Genomic DNA, 20,118 nt, shown 5'->3' on the forward strand with positions numbered 1-20,118 from the left:
CATAGACATGACCCATGAATGCTGACTTGAGCTCAAAGTTGCCGGCTTGAGCAAGAGGTCACTGGCTCATCTGGAGCCTCTCCCCTATCAAGACATATATGAGAAATCAATCAATAAACAACAAAAGTGCCACAACAATGAGTTTGATGTTTCTCATCTCTCTCCCTTACTGTCTGTCAGTCCCTGTCTACCCCCCCAAAATAAATTAAAAATAAATAAATAAATGCATACATGGTCAAGCACTTCTGTAATAGCACAAAAATAATGATAATATTTATGACTTTGTTATTGTATTCTTGATTTTAATTTCAAATATTTATATTAAAAATTTAGAAACAATATTTATAAATATATTTTTATAAAACTATTTTAATATATATTTCTATTCCTATTTTAAAAACTTTTAAAATGGTTAATATGTATAGAAAATAAAATGTTTTTGCAACATGTATACATTTGTCAAATATTTTTGGTACCTGAAATATAGTGTACTGGCAGTAGGCTAAAACCATGACTCAAAATAGATAGGACTTCTATTCACATATAACTAAAATGTAAATTAGAGGCAGATATGAATTAGAGGCAGATGTTCAACAGGTCAACTCAGAAATAAATGTAAAATTACAACTTTATATAAATCTGTTTTAATAAATGTACAGGAGAAGCAGACATAATACTAAAGTCAGATTTAAAGTAGTAAAGATTATTCAGGAAAGACTTCCCAAGCTAAAAAATATGGTAGTGCTTTCCAATTAAAATATTTCTAGATATTTACTACTTAATAATGGGAATAAATCATAATGTTGCAGCAAACTGCCAAACTTGTACATAGCCTTCTGACTAGAGAAAATTTGAAACATGCATGCAGTGAAAAAAAGGCTTATGTAGCTAGAGAATGGAAAGTTACAAGAAGCATGATGAAAGATGAGGCTGTGCAGGTCAGTTGTGTAAGTTCACAAAAAAAAAAATAGAGAATGTGTATGCAGCACTATGGAAAAAGGAGGAAAGTTGTTGAATATATCAGTTTGCATTATATACATTTGGAATAGAGATATTAAGGTGGTCTGAGTTAGGATGAGGTTAGTGGAAACAGTACTGGTCATATGTAAGAGATAAATAGATTAAATCTTGTGAAGGACTAATAGGAGAAAGAAATTTCAAGGAAAATTCTGAAGTTTGAGGAATGATGAGCAAGAAGGTTGACAGTGACATTTTCTTAGTCAAGAAACACAAAAGACCATACAGAAAAGATTGTGATCTAAGTTTTAGATTTCTTTAGCCCAGAATTTCCTCCAATAGGTTCATACAGTTACATGAAGTAGTTATAAACACCAGACAATAGCTTGAAGAAGAGGGCTAGATAGGTGATAAGTTTTAGAGTTATCATAAGTAGTAAATAACATAAATAGGATACTATAAGTATAGAATATACCGTATGTATAAAATATAGAATGAATAGTGATGAAAACCTAGGATCCAGCACTGAGGAATTCTAGCTTTGAAAGGCCAAAAAGAGAAAGGTTAGTCTTCACAAAGAACAAAGAGGAATTGTTCATATAAAAAGCAAACCAGAAGAGCTCTGGGAAAGTGTGAGGAAAATATTTCTATGAGACACAGTTTAGTAACAGAGTTCTTTTACATATTATCTAGTAACATAAATGTATCTAGCAAATGATATTAATAAACTAATTTATACTGAATAATTCTCAAATTCTTTCCATGAATTTCATTTGGTTGGCCATACACTTTTCAATATTGTATTTAATTATATTCCAGAAAAGCAGAGTTAATTTTAGGTCATCATGAATAATTGGATATCAAAAAAAGTATTTCTGTAAAATATATTTATGTAAAAGTATAATTTTGATAGGTAAGAGAAAGCATACTTATTTCTTTTAATTTGTCATGATACAATTTTTATGTAATCAAATATACTTATTCAAATTTTCTACACAAGACTGATATTAAAGAATAGGACATGAGATTAAGTAAAATCTAGTGACCTTTTTGGAGAGATTTAAAAACACTAAAACTTATTTAGAATTACAAAAACTGAAAAGACAATCATGAAATTAATTTTGAATAAGCATTTATTCAGAGGCATTTTTTATAAAATGCAGTCTTATATATGCATTAATATGTATGTATCAAAGTATAAAATTATGTGAATTTACATATCTCTACAAAAATAAATAAATATAGTAGTATGATGGTTCTCTTAAGTCATTGAAAACTTTATTTAACTTTCCACTTTGATATGAATTAATGGTGGTACAACTAGATATTCATGAGCCAAAAAAAACAAATCTAGTCATAGAACTTACACCCTCTACAAAAAATATAAATAAATAAGTTACTCCAAATGGGTCATAAACCAACTGTAAAATGAAAGTTTATAAGTTCTTAGAAGCTAACAAGGAAAAATTCTAGGTGGTTTTGGTGATGACTTTTTAGCTACAATACTGAAGGCACAATTCATGAAATAAAGAAGTAGATAAGCCTTCTGCTCTGCAAAAGACAATGTCAAAAAAAATGAGGAGTGGGCTCTGCTGGTTGACTCCGTGGTAGAGCATCCACCTGGTATTTGGAAATCCCAGGTTCAATTCCCAATCAGGAAACACAGGAGGAGTGACTGTCTGATTTTCCACCCTTCTCCCTCCCATTCTCTTTCTCTGACTCTTCTCCTGCAGCCATGTCTTGATTGGTTTGAGTAAGTTGGCTCGGGTACTGAGGATGGCTCCATGGCTTCGCCTCAGGTGCTAAAATAGCTCGGTTGACAAGCAACGGATCAATGGCCCTAGATGGGCACAGAATCGTCTCATAGGGGGCTTGCTGGATGAACCCTGTCCCAGTGCATGTGGGAGTTTGTCTCTCTGCCTGACCACTGCTCAGTTAATAATAATAATAATTTTAAAAATTAGGAGTGATTCTATACTTTGGGAGAAAATATTTGCAAAAGACATATCTAATAAAGAACCATTATCCAAAGTGTACAAAGATATTTTAAAACTCTACAATGATAAATTAATAATCTGGTTTAAAAATGGACAAAGACCTGAACAAACATCTCACAAAGATGATACACAGATGGCAAGTGAGCATATTTTAAAAAGATGTACATCATATATTATTAGGGAATTTCAAATTGAAACAACAATATGATACAAATACATAACCATTAGAATGGTGAAAATACAAAACAGTAACATCAGATGTTTGTAAGTATATGTAACAATAGGAACTCTTCTGGATACAAAATTATTCCAGCATTTTGAGAGAAGATTTGGCAGTTACTTACAAAACTAAATAAACACTTAATATACCATCCAGAAATCTTGCTCCATGATTTTAACCCAAAGTAGTTAAAAAACATATGTTACAAAAAGAATCCCTGAACACTGAGATGTTTACAGAAGGTTTATTCATAATTGCCAGAACTCAGAAGCCACCAGCATGTCTTTTAGTTGGTGAATGGATATATGTAACATTCATACAGTAGAATATTTTATAGCACTATAAATGAATGAGTTATCAAGCCATGCAAAGACCTAGAGAAATCTTAAATGCATATTACTAAGTGAAATAAGTCTATCTGAAAAGATCCTATCTATGATTCCAACTATATAAAATTCTGGAAAACCAAGCCTTTGGTAGCAGTATAATAATCAGTGATTACCAATGCTGAGCAAAGAATGAGAAATGAATAGGTGGAGAAGAGAATATTTTTAGAGTGGTGAAAATACTTTGTATGATACTGCATATAATGGTGGTTCATGTCACTGTACAGTTGTTACAACCCAGGAACATACAGCATCAAGAATGAATTCAATGTAAACTAGTACTTTGTGTGATAATGATGTGTCAATGTATGTTCATCAATTATAACAAATATACTCTTTTGATCTGGGATTTAAAATTTTTATTGACTTTAGAGAGAGAGGAAAGAAACATTAATTTGTTGTTTTACCTGTTATTTTTGCATGTGCCCTGACCAAGGATCAAACCCACAACCTTGGCATATCAGGATGATGCTTTACCAACTTGAGCTACTTAGCCAGGGCCTGATATAGGATGTTGATAGTGAGGGATGAAGATATGCTGAAGTGAGGGAATGGAGTATATAGAACACTCTGTACTTTCTACTCATTTGCTATGGAACCTAAAACTGTTCTAAAAAATAAAGTCTATTTAAAAATCAAGGTATTATTAAAATATGTAAATGTTTATTTGTATGTAATACAATTAATGGAACATTCACTTAATGGTAATACTGGCAATGAATTATTAGCTATAATGCTGAGTGAAACCCAATTATGATATCAAGTAAGCATATGATAAATGCTTTCTATATAGTTTCTCATATATTATGCTTATGCTTTTGAACAAAATTGAAGGTTAAATGGCTAATATATTTTCTGTTTAAACATTCTACATAATAACTTCTCCTCTCACCATTTTCAGATAAAATAAGTCAAACGTGAGAGTTGCCTAATATCCAAGTAAATTAGATATTGATCCTGTATGGAAAGTTCCTTTCTGTCCTTACCCTAGAGACCACAATGTTCCCATAGTGATGATCAAGTTCTCTTTTCAAGGAAATAATCTCAGAATATTTGATTGTTCCACATTGTTTGAAACCAGATGACTTTGTAGATCACCTTTCTTTGAGTAAATGAATATTGTCTAGATCTCAAGTTCAACAAGCTGAAGAGATACAAATGAGATTAAATTACTCTAGTTATATTTTAACGATTTTATTTTTTTCTCTCTCAAACCAAGGTAAGGTATTATGTTGAATGCTAATATAAATAATTTTTAAAATATTACCCACTTGTTGCTTCTAATTATATTGTTTTTATTTTCAGAATTAGATCATAGTTCTTTTTAATGTTTTGTGTTTAACAAATGAAAACTTCACATAGTTGGGGAATGTGTCATATTAGCACTTAGTATAATGTTTTCTGAAACTTATGTAAATTTATTATCCTTTGAATCAAGGTACTATGCAGTGAAAATCTATAATTGGAGAAAAGTCAAAAATATATTTATCTCCACCCATAAAAATTTACTAGCATAACTGCCCATATGTTTTGTGAGAAAATATGGTCTTTTCACCCACCAACTTGGTATAAAAGATCGGCCTAGGCAAGAGTGTTCAGTAAAAATGTATGCTTCCCAGAAAGACATCCCAGAAAGGTATAAAGGACACAAGATTATATCAATACATACATCAATACATCAATGTTGCTATAAATATTTGCCTCAAGGTTTAATTATAAAGCAGAAGCTATGTGTTTGTGTTTCTAAACCTCTCCCAGAAGATGCTCCATTTAGCTTGGAGCAGCCTTCTCTGGTACGGGACCTCTGATTTATACCAGAAAACCACACAACAGCAACATGAACAATAAAATCAACTAATTAACCTTCTCCTGTCTGTGTGGAATCCACACAGATTTCCATAGAATATTTCATAGTTGTTTTTCAGAGACAGAGTGATTTGTGAAACATATGAGAAAAAAATTAACTAATTGTATATATAATAGACCCTTGGGAAGGTAAACCTCTTAAGTTGGGCATTTACCTTGGAAGCCAATTTGATCTTGGCATTAACAGAGTGCCTGAAATACCTTCATTCTACATACTTTTAAAATGTCATGTGCTGTGCTAGTAATTAAGAAAACAGAAACCCAATGTAAAACAAAACAACAAAAGCATGATTAGAATCCCAGTTCCAGTTTTACAAGGCATAGGAAAGTAATTTAATTTGAGTCTCCTAGTGATTTATGTTTCTTAGTTTACTTCTCTTCATCTATGAAATGGATATAGTATTACGTAAGAATCTTATATGGCTATCTCACAAGGACATAGTAAATATAGTAAATCTTATACAAGGTATTCCTTGTGACCTATCTACCATAGTGATTGAAAATAATAAGTGCTTAACAAATAAATATTTGTCTAGAATATGAGTCTTCACTTAAATTGCATTATAAGACATTGTTTAACAGAGGTATATATAAAGCAAAATAATATCAGATGAGACTTGATGGATCCTGAGGCAACAAAAACCAAAAATAAAATGTTTTCTATTAATCCCCTACTTCCTTGAGGTTCCTAGTGTGAGACAAACACTAGACTCAAGAAACAAAAAACAAACAAACAAACAAAAAAACACAGAGCTGCCAACAAGACTAGATCTACCAGTCTTATGATGCTTTGAGTCCATCATATACATATATATATATTTAATATATAGCATTTTATGAACTTCAGGTTCTAAACATTTTATGATTACTAGCCAATTAAAGTTATAATTTTTCTCATTACCTACAATAGAAAATTAATATATTAAATCATAGATATGGATATTAAATATTAGTTACTTGTATCAGTGACAAGAGTGGTACAAAGACTTTCTTTTTGTCAACTCTATTGAATTATGCTGATTCATCTTTTACAGTTTTTTATTTTATTTTTTAAGATGGCATTCAAAATTATATTCTCCTCTATTTTTCATACACCATTCTACAGTTTCTCCTAAAGTAATTTAGCTCATTTATTATAATGACCGATGTCCTTCAATTTGCAATTAATTAAATCAGTAGCTCCTCTCAGCTCGTAAGCTTCACTTTCTAAGGTGATGTGGACCAGATCAGCACTTTGGTTGTTAAATTTCAAGATATTAAGTTATAATGTACAGCATCTTCTATCTTGTTACTTTTAGTATTTCATTAACTAAAACTTTTTTTTTTTTTTGCCAAGTTCTTTGTTGGCTTTCTTGGATAAATTGCCCTTTAATTCAAAAGTAATGAAGCTTTTGAGATCAGGTCATTTTTACAGAGGTGCTGCATATCATATTAAGAATAGTGAAAGAGGCCCTGGCCGGTTGGCTCAGTGGTAGAGCATCGGCCTGGCGTGCAGGAGTCCCGGGTTTGATTCCTGGCCAGGGCACACAGGAGAAGCGCCCATCTGCTTCTCCACTCTCCCCCTCTCCTTCCTCTCTGTCTCTCTCTTCCCCTCCCGCAACCAAGGCTCCGTTGGAGCAAAGTTGGCCCAGGCGCTGAGGATGGCTCTGTGGCCTCTGCCTCAGGCGCTAGAATGGCTCTGGTTGCAATAGAGCAATGCCCCAAGATGGGCAGAGCATCGCCCCCTGGTGGGCGTGCCGGGTGGATCCCAGTCGGGCGCATGCGGGAGTCTGTCGGACTGCCTCCCTGTTTCCAACTTCAGAAAAATCCAAAAAAAAAAAAAAAAAAAAAAAAAAAAAAGAGTAATGATAGAGACCTGGATCTTTTAATCTCTATCAAAGCTTTTTCAAAAATAACATGGACTACTAAAGGTTTTTTTATTTTTTAAGGTAAAATGACTATCATGCAACTATAAAATAAACACAAACATTTATTTTACTCATTAGTTAATTGGTAAACCAGCAAAATATTAAAAGGCATTTCATATGAGAATCTTGAGAGCAGACTCTTACATAAAAAATCCAAAATGATGAGCTGAATTTATTAGAAAATAGCTTCTTATGCATGAGATAGTTTGTATCTCCATCTGACAAAAATGTATTTGATTCAGTATAGACAATCATTTCATTTGTAAAACTAGCAGTTCTTTACAATTTGAAGAGTTAGAAAACAGCTCAACGACTAAGTGAAGTGCTCTGAAAATCAGGTAATAAAAAGTATGAACTAGGCAATACTTAGAATTTAATTCCAATGTCTTTCATGATTTATAATAAAATAATTTGGAAGCACGGTAATATGAAAAAGTTAAAGGAGAATTTAACTGCATTGAATTTTTATCATTACTCATGTGATACACAGAGGCAAAGGGGGGGGAATCCAACTAACATTGAATGTCTACAATGTAAATATTCTTGCATATCTGTTTGAATATAATATTGTATTAAATATCCTAAAATATTTTGTCATTCAAGTATTTTTTTAGGGTAAAACTGTGCCCCCACCCCTGATAAAAAATTTATGTTGAAGTTCTTATTTTTTATACCTATGAATGTGATCTTATTTAGAAATAAAGTTTTATAAATAAAATTAGTACATAAATTAATGAGGTTATATGAAATAAGGTGAGCTCTTAATCCAATATAACCAATGTCCTTATATGAAGAGGAAAAGAGACAAAGACAGACCATATATGATGATAGAAGCAGAGAGAGGAATGATGAGTGTACCAACATAAGAGCTCTGAGGATTGCTGATACCATTAGGAGCAAAGGAGGCATGGATCAATTTATTTACTACAGCACTTCAAAAAGAGCATGGCCTTGCCTACACCTTGATTTCAGACTTCTTCTTCCTCAATGAGAGAATAAATTTTTATTAATTTCTGCCACACAGCTTGTTGTAATTTGTTATAGCAGCCCTAGATAACATATACAGTATTTTTATAACTACTTTATATTTTAAGATAATATCATCAAAAAGAATAAAGAAATCTGGCAAACATCCCATAGAATCTAAGTGTCAGGATAGAAAATTTTTTCAGATAAATTTGATCCAAATCTTACTCTTTGTTCACTATGCCTTAACATATTTTTCGAGAAAAGTTTTGAGTGCTGTCAGTTACTTTAATTTTTATTAAAATTTAAAGTGATCAGTTTTAAAACTTTTTTCCTAAATTATAGTAATTAATAAAAGTTTATCAAATGAATAATACCATCAATAAATAAAGCAGGTAATAATTATATTTTATTTTAGCCAACATAATAGTTATTTTCTCGCTTTGTACATTTAAATTTGGTTAAGAAAATGTTTCCAAATATAATTTGAAAACAATAAAAAATGGCAGGAAAAAAACAAAAAAAGTTTATGAATTATGAAGGGTATATCTCTTATTTACTTTTAGCTATATTTTATAGTATGATAATTATTTATCAGAGAAGCAAAAAATTACACATTCCTTCCAAGAAAGTGAGACATATTAAATATCAAATGTAAATTATTTACATTTAGGTATTTGCTGTGGTGCTAAGTTCTCAATTTTATTTTTTGAACTTTAGTTATATGGTTCAGCCAGGAAAATAAAACAAGATCTATTTTTTAATTTCTAGTTTATGATAAATATAGTTATAAAAATTATGACTAACAGAACACAAATATAATAAAAGCATGCATAAATTTATAAAATATTCTGGTATATCTGGCATATTTTGGAACATAAAATTTTGGTATTGGTATACTTTTTTTTATTCATTTTTAGAGAGAAAGAGAGAGGAAGGAAGAAAGAGAGAGAGAGAGAGAGAGAGAGAGAGAAAGCATTCATTTGGTCCACTTGATTGTGTATTCATTGGATTCTTCCCATATGTGCCCTGAGTGAGTATCATCCTGAAACCTTGGTGTTTTGGGAGGATGCTCCAACTAAGCTAACCAGCTAGGTCCTGGTATATTTATCTGGTTGCATTTCCATACACACACACACACAAAGCACGTATTTTTATGCTTTGCTGCTTTTATATGCCATTATGCAATTTAAATTCTATATTTAAGAAATGCACAAAGGTTTGTTTGGAAAACATGTTGTTTTAGTTTGATGGCTATTGAAATAATGGTAAAATATATTTTATTTAATGAGAAATCTTATAACAACCAGTTCTATTATATAAATATATGTTGTAATATATTTATTAGGTAATACAATTTTATAAACATTTCTTAAAGTAATAAAAATAAAACATTCTTTGAAAATAATTACAATAATTTTATATTTTCTTAAAGGCAGTAAAACAAAAATGCTATCTCTGTCTTACTCTCTTGGTTTTATGTATCTATCTCAATAGAAGATATATAGCAATTCAGTCACAGTTTTCTTATGTACGTCAAGTCTACAACTAAAAAGTAATGTTTATTTTTCCTTTAAACTTTTTAGTTTTGTTAATATAGATGGTAGTCATTGAGTCTAAATAAGTAATCTTTTTTCTTCATTAGTCTCTGTCATAAAGTATTATTTTTTTGTTTATCTAGCCTCTATTAATGTCATGCAAATAGTACATGATAAGTTAATTTTTAAAACTGTCAGAAAGATGTTAAAAAATACACATCCCCCTTGATTTTAAAGTATATTTTTTATTTCTACCTATAAAACCAGGCACGAAAATGTTGATGTTTCAGCACAGTACAGCATACTATCATATATTCTTCTTACAGAAAGAACTAAAAACATATCTAGCTGACAGTGAATTCAGACTACAAAAATCTTTAATAATAAAACAACTGAATATAAACACAAGACTTAATCAGTCATGTTACTGTTTATTTACTCATTTATAAGAGAATAGGATAAAGAGAGAGCAAAATGCTCTTCTTTCCTGAAATCCACTCCCATTAAATTTGCTGTGAATATCAATGAAAAGGATATACATATGTGTAAGAGCCTCCAAAAACTTTCAAGGTATCAAAAGAACTCCCATACACCCTGTAAAATTTTTCCTATGTCCATATAGCTTGCTATGTAGCATCAGTCCTTATATTTAGTTCATTCCTATAGTAACTAAGTAGGTTAGAGCTGGGTCCAAAAGCTGTATGTTAAAACTTTATTTGAGGCTTAAAGAATCATAAAATTTCATGCAGAAGTTTGAATTTCTGGATTCTATTATGAATTAGCTTTCACATTACATAAAAGAAAAGAAACAAGGTAAGAAAAATCAAGGCAAGATGATTATGTCAATTTTTTTTTTGACGAGAGGAGACAACATCATATTATTATACATTGATGAAAATGATCCATTAGAAAGGAAAATAATGATGATGCATGAGAAATAAGAACAATTTTTTGAGAATGTAGAAGAGTGAGTTTGCTCTTCAGAACAATAGAGAAAGATTCATTTCAGATTAGGGGTTTGAAAAACTGTTCAGAGTGACTGTAAAGAAAATGAGGGTCAATATCTTACAGTATGTTTTCTTGGGTATGTTAGGAATAAAACTGTATTTATAAAGTAAATAGGACCAGATGCACTAGATTAGAGTATTAATCTTTTATTCTTTGAATTAAGTTATATATACATATATATTTTAATGAGAGAGACAGAGAGAGGGACAGATGAGATAGAGAGACAGGGAGGGAGAGAGATGAGAAGCATCAATTCTTCATTGCAGCCCCTTAGTCTCCTTAGTTATTCATTGACTGCTTTCTCATATGCGCCTTGACTGGGGGATCCAGCTTAGCCAGTGACCCCTTGCTCAGGTCAGTGACCTTGGGCTCAAGCCAGCAGCCTTTGCACTCAAACCAGTCACCATGACTCAAGTCACTGACTCTGCATTCAAACTAGTGAGCTTTTGCTCAAGCTGATAATCTGAGGGTTTCAAACCTAGGTCCTCTGCATCCCAGGCCCATGCTCTATCCACTGTGCCACCCCTGGTCAAGCAGTAATATCTTTTAATGTTAAAATTCAACAATATTCTGCCCCCATTTTACATATCATGAACAATTACTTTTTCTTACTCCCTACAATCAAGCCTAGTGTTTCAAATTACATCTGATAAATTTAAGCTTCCCTAGGTCTTATGTGTCCCATAAAGTCAATCAAAAAGTCAGTTTTATTGAAGAGAAAAAAATGTAAAAAGCCCCCTTCCCTTCAGAAAAATATGTTCCCTTGAGTAATTTAAAAAACAAAAAGGAACTGCTATGGTGTCATTTTGTATCATAGCCCACTAAACAATCAGAGTGTGAACTTTTATTTCTAATAATTGTAAGAATGAGACGGCACTTGATCACCAGATGTGCAGGCTTTATTAGAGGAGAAAGACCTGCCAGAGCACTCCTCCAGAACTGCACCGGGTTACAGACTAGGGCGAGTTATATAGAGCCTGAGGGCATACTGAGGCAAAAGTCCTGGTATGTCCGGAATGCTCCTCCTGGGGGGGGGGGGGCTTCCAGCATGCGGGTGTTGAATCAAAAATCCTGGTATGTCCCGAGCCCCTCCTCGGGGCGGCTTGTCAGCTTTTTGAAATTCCTCTGTCTCAGGGGCAATAGTCCAGTAAGGGTGAGGTCTGACAGATAAGCGGAACATTAAGAGGGCAGTTTGGAATACACATATCTATCATTTCTCAACTCTGTGGTTACATATAAAAGAAAGGCAGTTATTAATTTTATAATATATGGTAAGGAGTGACGAGGAGAAAGAGGAGAAAAAATTGGAAAATTATTGTTTCTTCTGGAGAGAACTCGAGAAGGGAACCTTGCCAAGCCAAGTCCCTCATCCAGTTAAGGAGGTCGTCAATTTCCATGCTACAAGGTCTGAACCAGGCGATATCTCTAAAAACCTGAGTGAGGAAGTAAAGAAAATTTTGCGAGGTGTAAGGCCAGGAGCCGCCATCGTGACCATTCACATGCAGGTTCCCATTGGATTCGGGCAGACGATAAAGAAATGGCGGAGTCAGAGGATGGGGGGCCATCCTATTTATTGGTGTCTCACCAAGAGAGGCAAACCACAAAAGAAGACAAGGGAAAAGCAGAAAACCAGCTCTTCCCATGAAGGGCAAGGGATCAGGGGAGCCCCTGCAATTGTGATAGCAGGAACTGTGTGTCTGAGCTCCTGGTCTGTCCCACTTTATAGTGCAGAAAACCAAAATCCCTTAATCCAATATACAAACAAGGAAGTCTCCAATACAAAGTCACTTATCCAAGGCATAATTGGATTTCTCATGATAGTGCACCACCCAGATCATACAATCAGTCAAGGGTGTGGGGAAAAGCTTAGTCCCAAAACCAAACCTCAGGCTACAACAACCTGGCCTGCTTATAGCCTGTCCCCCACACCCATTATAAGTCACAAGCGAGCAAACATATATATCATGTTTACAAACTTATTTGACCAACATTCCACCCTTTTTGCTCGCTTTACAATCTAAACCAGAGGCATCTTCCATGATGGTTACTGTGCAAGGAGTAGGATACATTGCATAAACAGAAATAGTACCAACTACAGCAATAGGATTAACAGATCAAAAACTATGGGCGAAATGAGAGAGCTGTCAGTGGCACCAAGAGAGGCAAATCTTTTCCCCCTGGCAGAATACAGGCCAGAGTTTTGTCTGCAGACAGCACTGTAGCTGGCACCAGAGGCCGCCCTGAGCGGGCATACCAAACCTTATTGGCCAATACACCAGCATCTGCTGGTTCTATGTGTAGTAAAATAGGGGAAATCATTATTGGCCATAAAGAAATTACAAAGGTGCCCTTCAAAATGCTGTCCCCTTGAGCACTCAAGGGATAATACACTTCTACCTTAGGTGGCCAGGTGCTGGTTGCCCAAGGAGTTAACTGGAGGTCCACCTCTAACCCCTTTCCCCATGCTGCCAACAAGGTCACCCATCTCAGATGGGGGGCCTGTACAGTCCAGGGCCAAGTCCATTGAAGCCGTTGTCCTTTAAGAAGGGCTGTTGGAGCAGGCAAGAGCACGTTGCCCTGCTGTCCGAAACCTGGCTTGAGTAAAATGTCCTTGGTGCGTATCTGCAACTGAATAGGGGCAGCTGTCCGATGCAGGAGGGCCTCTACTGGAGCTGGGCTTCCCCGTCGAGGTCGCTCATTCAAAATCCGAAGTACTGTCCATAAGCGGCGTGTCCATCCAGTAAGAGAGCTGGTGCCCCCTCCTGTCGCAGTCCCTGCTTTAAGAGTCCATTATAACGCTCAATGATGCCAGCAGCCTGGGGGTGGTAGGGAACATGGTACTTCCAGTCCACCCCCAGCTTTTGAGCCCATTGCCTCACCGTTGAACCAGTGAAGTGGGTACCATTGTCACTTTCAAGGACCAGCGGTCGCCCGTATGCAGCACTCAGGTGGTCCAGAGCCTGTATGACTGCCCTCTGGTCAGGGTTACGAGCGGGGTAAGCAGCAAGCAGCCCGGTGGCAGTATCTACACAAGTGACTGCATACTGTTACCCTTCTGACTTTGGTAAGGGTCCAATGATGTCTATCTGCCATCGTGTCAGTGGGACATGACCCCTCTGGATCTGTCCAGGTGACACCAGTGGTCTCCGAGGGTGTTCCTTGGAACATACTGCACATTGCTCACAGGCTGCAAGTACCTCTGCATAGGACACAGGCAAGTTCCAAGCCTTAACCGTAGCCTACATAGTTTTCTGTCCTGCATGGAGCAGGCGCCGGTGGAGCCACTGTGCCACATCACCTGCAGGTGCAGTCTCCAACCATTGCACCCTTGCCAATGTATCTGCCTCATCATTCCCAGGATGGGCTAGAGGGGCATGCCCTGTGACATGATATACTGTCACCTGCTTCTGGTGTCCTATTTCCCATAAGTCCTGCCACATGGCCTGACCCCATAATGGACGGTGCATTACCATCCACTGGTTAATGTGCCAAGTAGCAATCCAAAGGGTCAGTCCACGATAGACAGCCCAACTGTCAGTACAGATCACCAGAGGTGAAGGTTCATTATGGGCAACTAGCCAAACAGCTCTTAATTCTGCCCATTGGCTGCTTTAGCCTGTACCCGTGTCCATCCAAATAGTCTCAGTGGCCGGATGGAAGGCGATAGCTGTCCATTTGGCAGGTTGGCCCCTGCTGGAACCATCAGTATACCAAGCATCTTCGGGGATGGGCACCCGCCCCTCCTGGTAGGGACTGACCTCAGGTTCTGCCTCCTGAGCCCCAGTTGCACCTGACTCTAAAGTCGCATAGGTGACTGGACCCAAGACTTCCTGCAGTTCTGCCCTCAATGGGCTGGTGCTAAGAGCACAGCGTTGTTGCAGATAGGCACCCCACTTGGCCAGGGTAGACATTTGGGCCATACCACTACGGGGTTTAGTTGCCCAATCTCTCACCCATCCAGCTATAGGGTATGTTGTTTTGACTGTAACTGGTGTTGTGGTTGTAATACTCTCAGTTGCCAGGAGGGCAGCATACACAGCTGCCAGCTGCTTCTCTACTAATGAGTAACGAACTTCAGCACCTTTCCACAATTGGGACCAAAATCCAATAGGTTGCCGTAGGTGCTCTATCTGCTGCCACAAGCCCCATCCAAACCCCTCTGAGGTTACATGAACATCCAGCTCACAGGGCCTGGCAGGATCAAACACATTCAAGGCCTGTGCCACCTTGACAGCTCTCTTAGCAGCTGCAAATGAACCTTGCGCCTGCTCAGTCCAATCCCAGCGAACCCCCTTTTGAATAAGGTTGTACAAGGGGCGTAGTAACTGAGCCAAATGTGGTATAAATGCTCGCCAATACCCCAACAAACCTAAGAATTCCTGTAACTGTTTTACTGTAGTGGGCACGGGGTATGCTTAAATCTTATCTATAACTGCGTCAGGGATAACTTTTGTCTTACCCGACCAGACAACTCCCAAGAATTTAACAGATAACCCAGGTCCTTGTAATTTGTTCTCGTTAACTGCCCAGCCACATGCTTTCAAATAGGATAGCAGGGTAGGGACTGCTTGCTCCAATTCTGAAAGAGAATCACTAGTTATCATAATATCATCAATATAATGGTACATGCGGACTACCTCTGGCTGTTTCCATTTAGCCAGGTCAGCAGCCACCAGCCCATGGCACAAGGTGGGGCTATGCAAATAGCCCTGGGGTAACACTGTAAAGGTCCATTGTCTCCCTTCCCAACTGAAGGCAAATTGGTCTTGACTCTCTGCGGCTATATCAATAGAGAAAAAAGCATTGGCCAAGTCTGCCACAAAGTGGTATGTCCCCAACTCATGGCTTAGCCGATCCATCATGTTAGCTATCGAGGGAACAGCAGCGTGCAAAGGGGGAACAACTTTATTAAGTTCCCTGTAATCTACTGTCATTCTCCAGGTTCCATCCGCTTTGCGCACAGGCCATACTGGGGAATTGTAAGGACTGTGTGCTGGCCGGATGATCCCCACCTTTTCTAGTTCAAGGATTGTCCCTGTGACTTCTTCATAACCACCTGGCAGGCGGTACTGCTTGGTGTTAGTCACACGCCGAGGGATGGGTAATTGCAAAGGGGAATGTGATGCATGTCCCCGCAATACTGCCTTCACAACCCTGATCCACAGCCGGAACTCCCCAGCTGTAGTTTCCAACCACAGTCCTTGCAAGACATCTACCCCCAAAATATATTCAGGAATAGGAGATACATACACCTTATATGGCTTAGGAGGCAGTCTCCCTATCTCCAATGGAATAGTTATTGGCTTCACTTGGACAGTTTGGCCCCCATAACCGTCAGTGGCCACTGGGGTCCCAGCAAACCGCTCTGGGTTTCCATAGAGAAGGGAACATTCTGCACCTGTATCCACCAAGGCCAACACCTGTTGTACATTGGAAGGGGACCAGTGGATAGCCAGTTACACATGTGGCCTCCGGTCCCTGCCCATCCCCGTTAGACGAGTCCCTCGGCCTTTTTCCTATTCAAACTGGTACAATGGGTCTTGGGAGTTCCCCTCTCCCTCGGCCGTCTCTATCATATAATCTTGTAACCGAGCTGTGCGCGCACCAAACGTTTTATTGGTAGCTGCTGGGGCCTTTCGTCTCAGTGGCTGGAACTTCTGTTCTGGTTTAAGCTGCCGCCAAAGCTCCAAAAGAATTTTATTAGACTGGCCATCCAATTTCCCCTTATCTGCTCCAGCCGCAATCAAGTCTACCCACATCTGCGTTCGGGTAACCTTTACAGGCCCGTTTCCCTTGTTAGTTGGGGGGAAACATAGGCAGCAGCCCTCACTGCTTTATGATCCCGAGCGGCCTCCAGCTCTCCCAAATCTGCTACCATCTGTGTAACTGCATTGATGGGCTGCCCCACATAGGGGCCCAAGATAGCCACAAGTGACCCAAAAAGGGCTGACGGGGCGCTAGCAAGGACAAATTCCCTCATTTTGGCCGTAAACACTTCCTCGTCTGGCCCACGAGACCCAGGGTTGAAAACAGCATTCTTCATACCTAGTTCTCGAAGGACCTTTACTAACTCACTGTAGCACTGCCACCGACTCATTGCCCCCGGCAGTTCTCCAGCATTCTGCCAGACCATACGAATGGCAGCCATCACCCATTCTAATAGGGTATGGTCTCCTGGGTTGCCATGGCAGTTCTGAAGACGCTGCCTCAAGGAAGAGTGTGTGGTAATGGCGGCCAATTTCTCCATCTCTGTTCCGGAGAGCATGATGCCATCCACCCCTATATCCCATAATCGTAGTAACCAGGCTACCAGGGATTCAGTAGGTTTCTGCCTAAATTGTGCCCCCAACTCCATCAGCTCTGCCTGGGTATAGGGCCGGACCACAGAGTGTCCCATTACCTGGGCAGGAGGCTGTGGCTGCCCCTGAGGAACTCTTTGTTGCTGGGTTTTTACCTTCTTGGCAACAACTGGTCGGGCTCTCAGTGTGCGTATGGCAGCTTCAGCCTGAGCCTTCTCATCCTCAGAAGAGGAGTCGCAAGCGCCTGCTCCCGCTGACTCAAAGCCAATCCACCAGCAGGGATGCTGCTGCTCCTTTGGTGACCGTTTAGGCTCCTGTGGCTGCTGGCTTTTGGCCAGAAGCTGAGACTCAAGCTCTTGAATCCGCAGTTGTTTCTCCAACAACTGCCGGTGAAAACGTTCGGCTTCCAGGGTAAACTGCAACTCGCGAACCCGTAATTCCTTCTCCAGTGCTTGCTCCAATTCCCGCCTTTTCTGCCGTTCTATTTGCAATTCATACTGAAGCTTTTGACCTCGGGCAGTTTCCTCTTGAGTAAAAAACATGTAGCCCATGGCCCCTAAAAGGACAGCCATGGGGAGCCAGAGCAGCAACCAGTACTCTACCCCACCCATCAAGGGTGGTGGCTCCATACCAATCTCTGAATCCTGCCGGAAACTACGCCAGTTGTAAGGCCAGGAGCCACCATCATGGCCATTCACATGCAGGTTCCCATTGGATTCGGGCAGACGATAAAGAAATGGCGGAGTCAGAGGATGGGGGGCCATCCTATTTATTGGTGTCTCACCAAGACAGGCAAACCACAAAAGAAGACAAGGGAAAATCAGAAAACCAGCTCTTCCCATGAAGGGCAAGGGATCAGGGGAGCCCCTGCAATTGTGATAGCAGGAACTGTGTGTCTGAGCTCCTGGTCTGTCCCACTTTATAGTGCAGAAAACCAAAATCCCTTAATCCAATATACAAACAAGGAAGTCTCTAATACAAAGTCACTTATCCAAGGCATAATTGGATTCCTCATGAGAGTGCACCACCCAGATCATACAATCAGTCAAGGGTGTGGGGAAAAGCTTAGTCCCAAAACCAAACCTCAGGCTACAACAACCTGGCCTGCTTATAGCCTGTCCCCCACACCCAATATAAGTCACAAGCGAGCAAACATATATATCATATTTACAAACTTATTTGACCAACACGAGGTAATAATTGTTAGTTGCTTGCTGCGAGTGCCAAGTGAACAGTGACATGGTGATCCATGGTCTCCTGGATGAGCCTCATGAGATGTGCTGGTCTGGTTCCTCTCGAATGGGAGGACATATGGAGATTTTAGGAGACAAGAAACCTGTTGGTGTAAGTTTTTAGAAGGACTGAATATGTGTGGTTTAAAAAGAAGGGGGGTTTGGAGAACATTCAGGAGGGAACTTCTTGGGCTGAGGGGCGGCTTCTTCCTGCTGTCATCCCTACCTATTTGATATTTCACCTGTGGAGTTCTCCTTGGGGTATTGGGGAATAGGAGTGTAGGAGCATTTGATTGTAGGTAGTCCTAGAGATTTCTCTCATCCGGGCCTGTAGGAACTTGATGAAGAAGGGGGCAAGTATTTGGAGATCAGGAATGCAGAGATAAGGAGGGTTGTATAGCAGGGGTGAAAGTTCTCCCATGGTAAAGTTAGAGATATTTTTTCTTGGCAGCCCTGGAGAAAGCAGTTACCTTGAGCTAAAAAAAAAATGTTTCATGTTCATTTGTAGGCTCTTCTTCAGCCAAGAAGACCCAGCGATCTTGTCCTGTTACTATGTGAAGGGTAAAAAGACTGAAAAGCATTAAGAGATGAATGCTATTTATTCTCCTAGTTCTTCAGGAATATGGGAGAGCTTTAGGGTTAGGGGACCTGTAAGGGTTGAAAGATAGGATTTAGGAGGTTTGCTGAAATAGGGTTTCAGATTTTTCTGTTTCACGAGGGCAGGTTTCAGGATTGATGTGTAGGGTTAGGTAGATTTTTTCCAGTTTTCTGATTTGTGAAGGTCTGCATGTGGTTCTGTAAGAAACTAGTAAACAAACATAAGAGGCAGGGTTCAAGAGTTATAAAAATAAATAGGAGAGTGAGTGGACCAATGAAAGGCAATTGTCAAGATACCCAGGTTGTGCAAAACCACTGACTCCATGTTTACAAATTTGCTGGGCTTGAGAGAGAGAGAGAGAGAGAGAGAGAGAGAGAGAGAGAGGGTAGGAATAAGACAGGGCAGTGCGGCTAGTCCCCCTGTCCCTAGATCTACTTATATAGAAATTTTTAAAGCAACAAGAAGAGAAATTACCTGTATAGCTTGTTTGGTCCTTATAGTGTATTAGGAACTGGAAGAGGCTCATGGGGTGGGATTAGGTTGATATTTGGGGTGAGACAGATTAGAGTACAGGTTTCTGTACAATTAGTAAGGAGATACATGTACTTGTGGTCCCACATGAGTACAAAGCACCTGATTGGTTAAGGCAAGTTGAGAGGTGAATAGTGAGGAGCCACTGAGCCATTTCACCCGCAGGTATTGTAAAGTACCAAAGGCTACAGAATTAATATTAATATTATAAGAGGCTTGGAGAACATTTTATTAATTTGGGTTAAGGTGTGCAGAGAAATTGTGAGAATAGTCTCTGTACTGTGTGATTGGCATAGTCAGGATAGCTCTTGGCATTGTATTGTAAATGCAAAGGGGAGGAAAACATGGATTCCCAGACATTCCACCATGCCTGTGAGGAAAAGTGTGAATGGCTAGCCAGGTACAGGGAGAGAAAAGCCAAAATAAACCTTTTCTTATAGCAATGAGCCATTCACGGTCATTTGTCCCCACCGAAACTACCTCTCCTATGTAAATACGTGTGTGACTCTGGACAGAAAGATGACAGATAAACACTAGATAATATAGGAATGCCTTTAATATGTAAAGAGACATCTTTCTACCATTGTGTTGGCTTGTAAATTTTGTTTTCTCC

This window comes from Saccopteryx bilineata, chromosome 2, assembly GCF_036850765.1.
Source record: "Saccopteryx bilineata isolate mSacBil1 chromosome 2, mSacBil1_pri_phased_curated, whole genome shotgun sequence".
Taxonomy (NCBI): Eukaryota; Metazoa; Chordata; class Mammalia; order Chiroptera; family Emballonuridae; genus Saccopteryx; species Saccopteryx bilineata.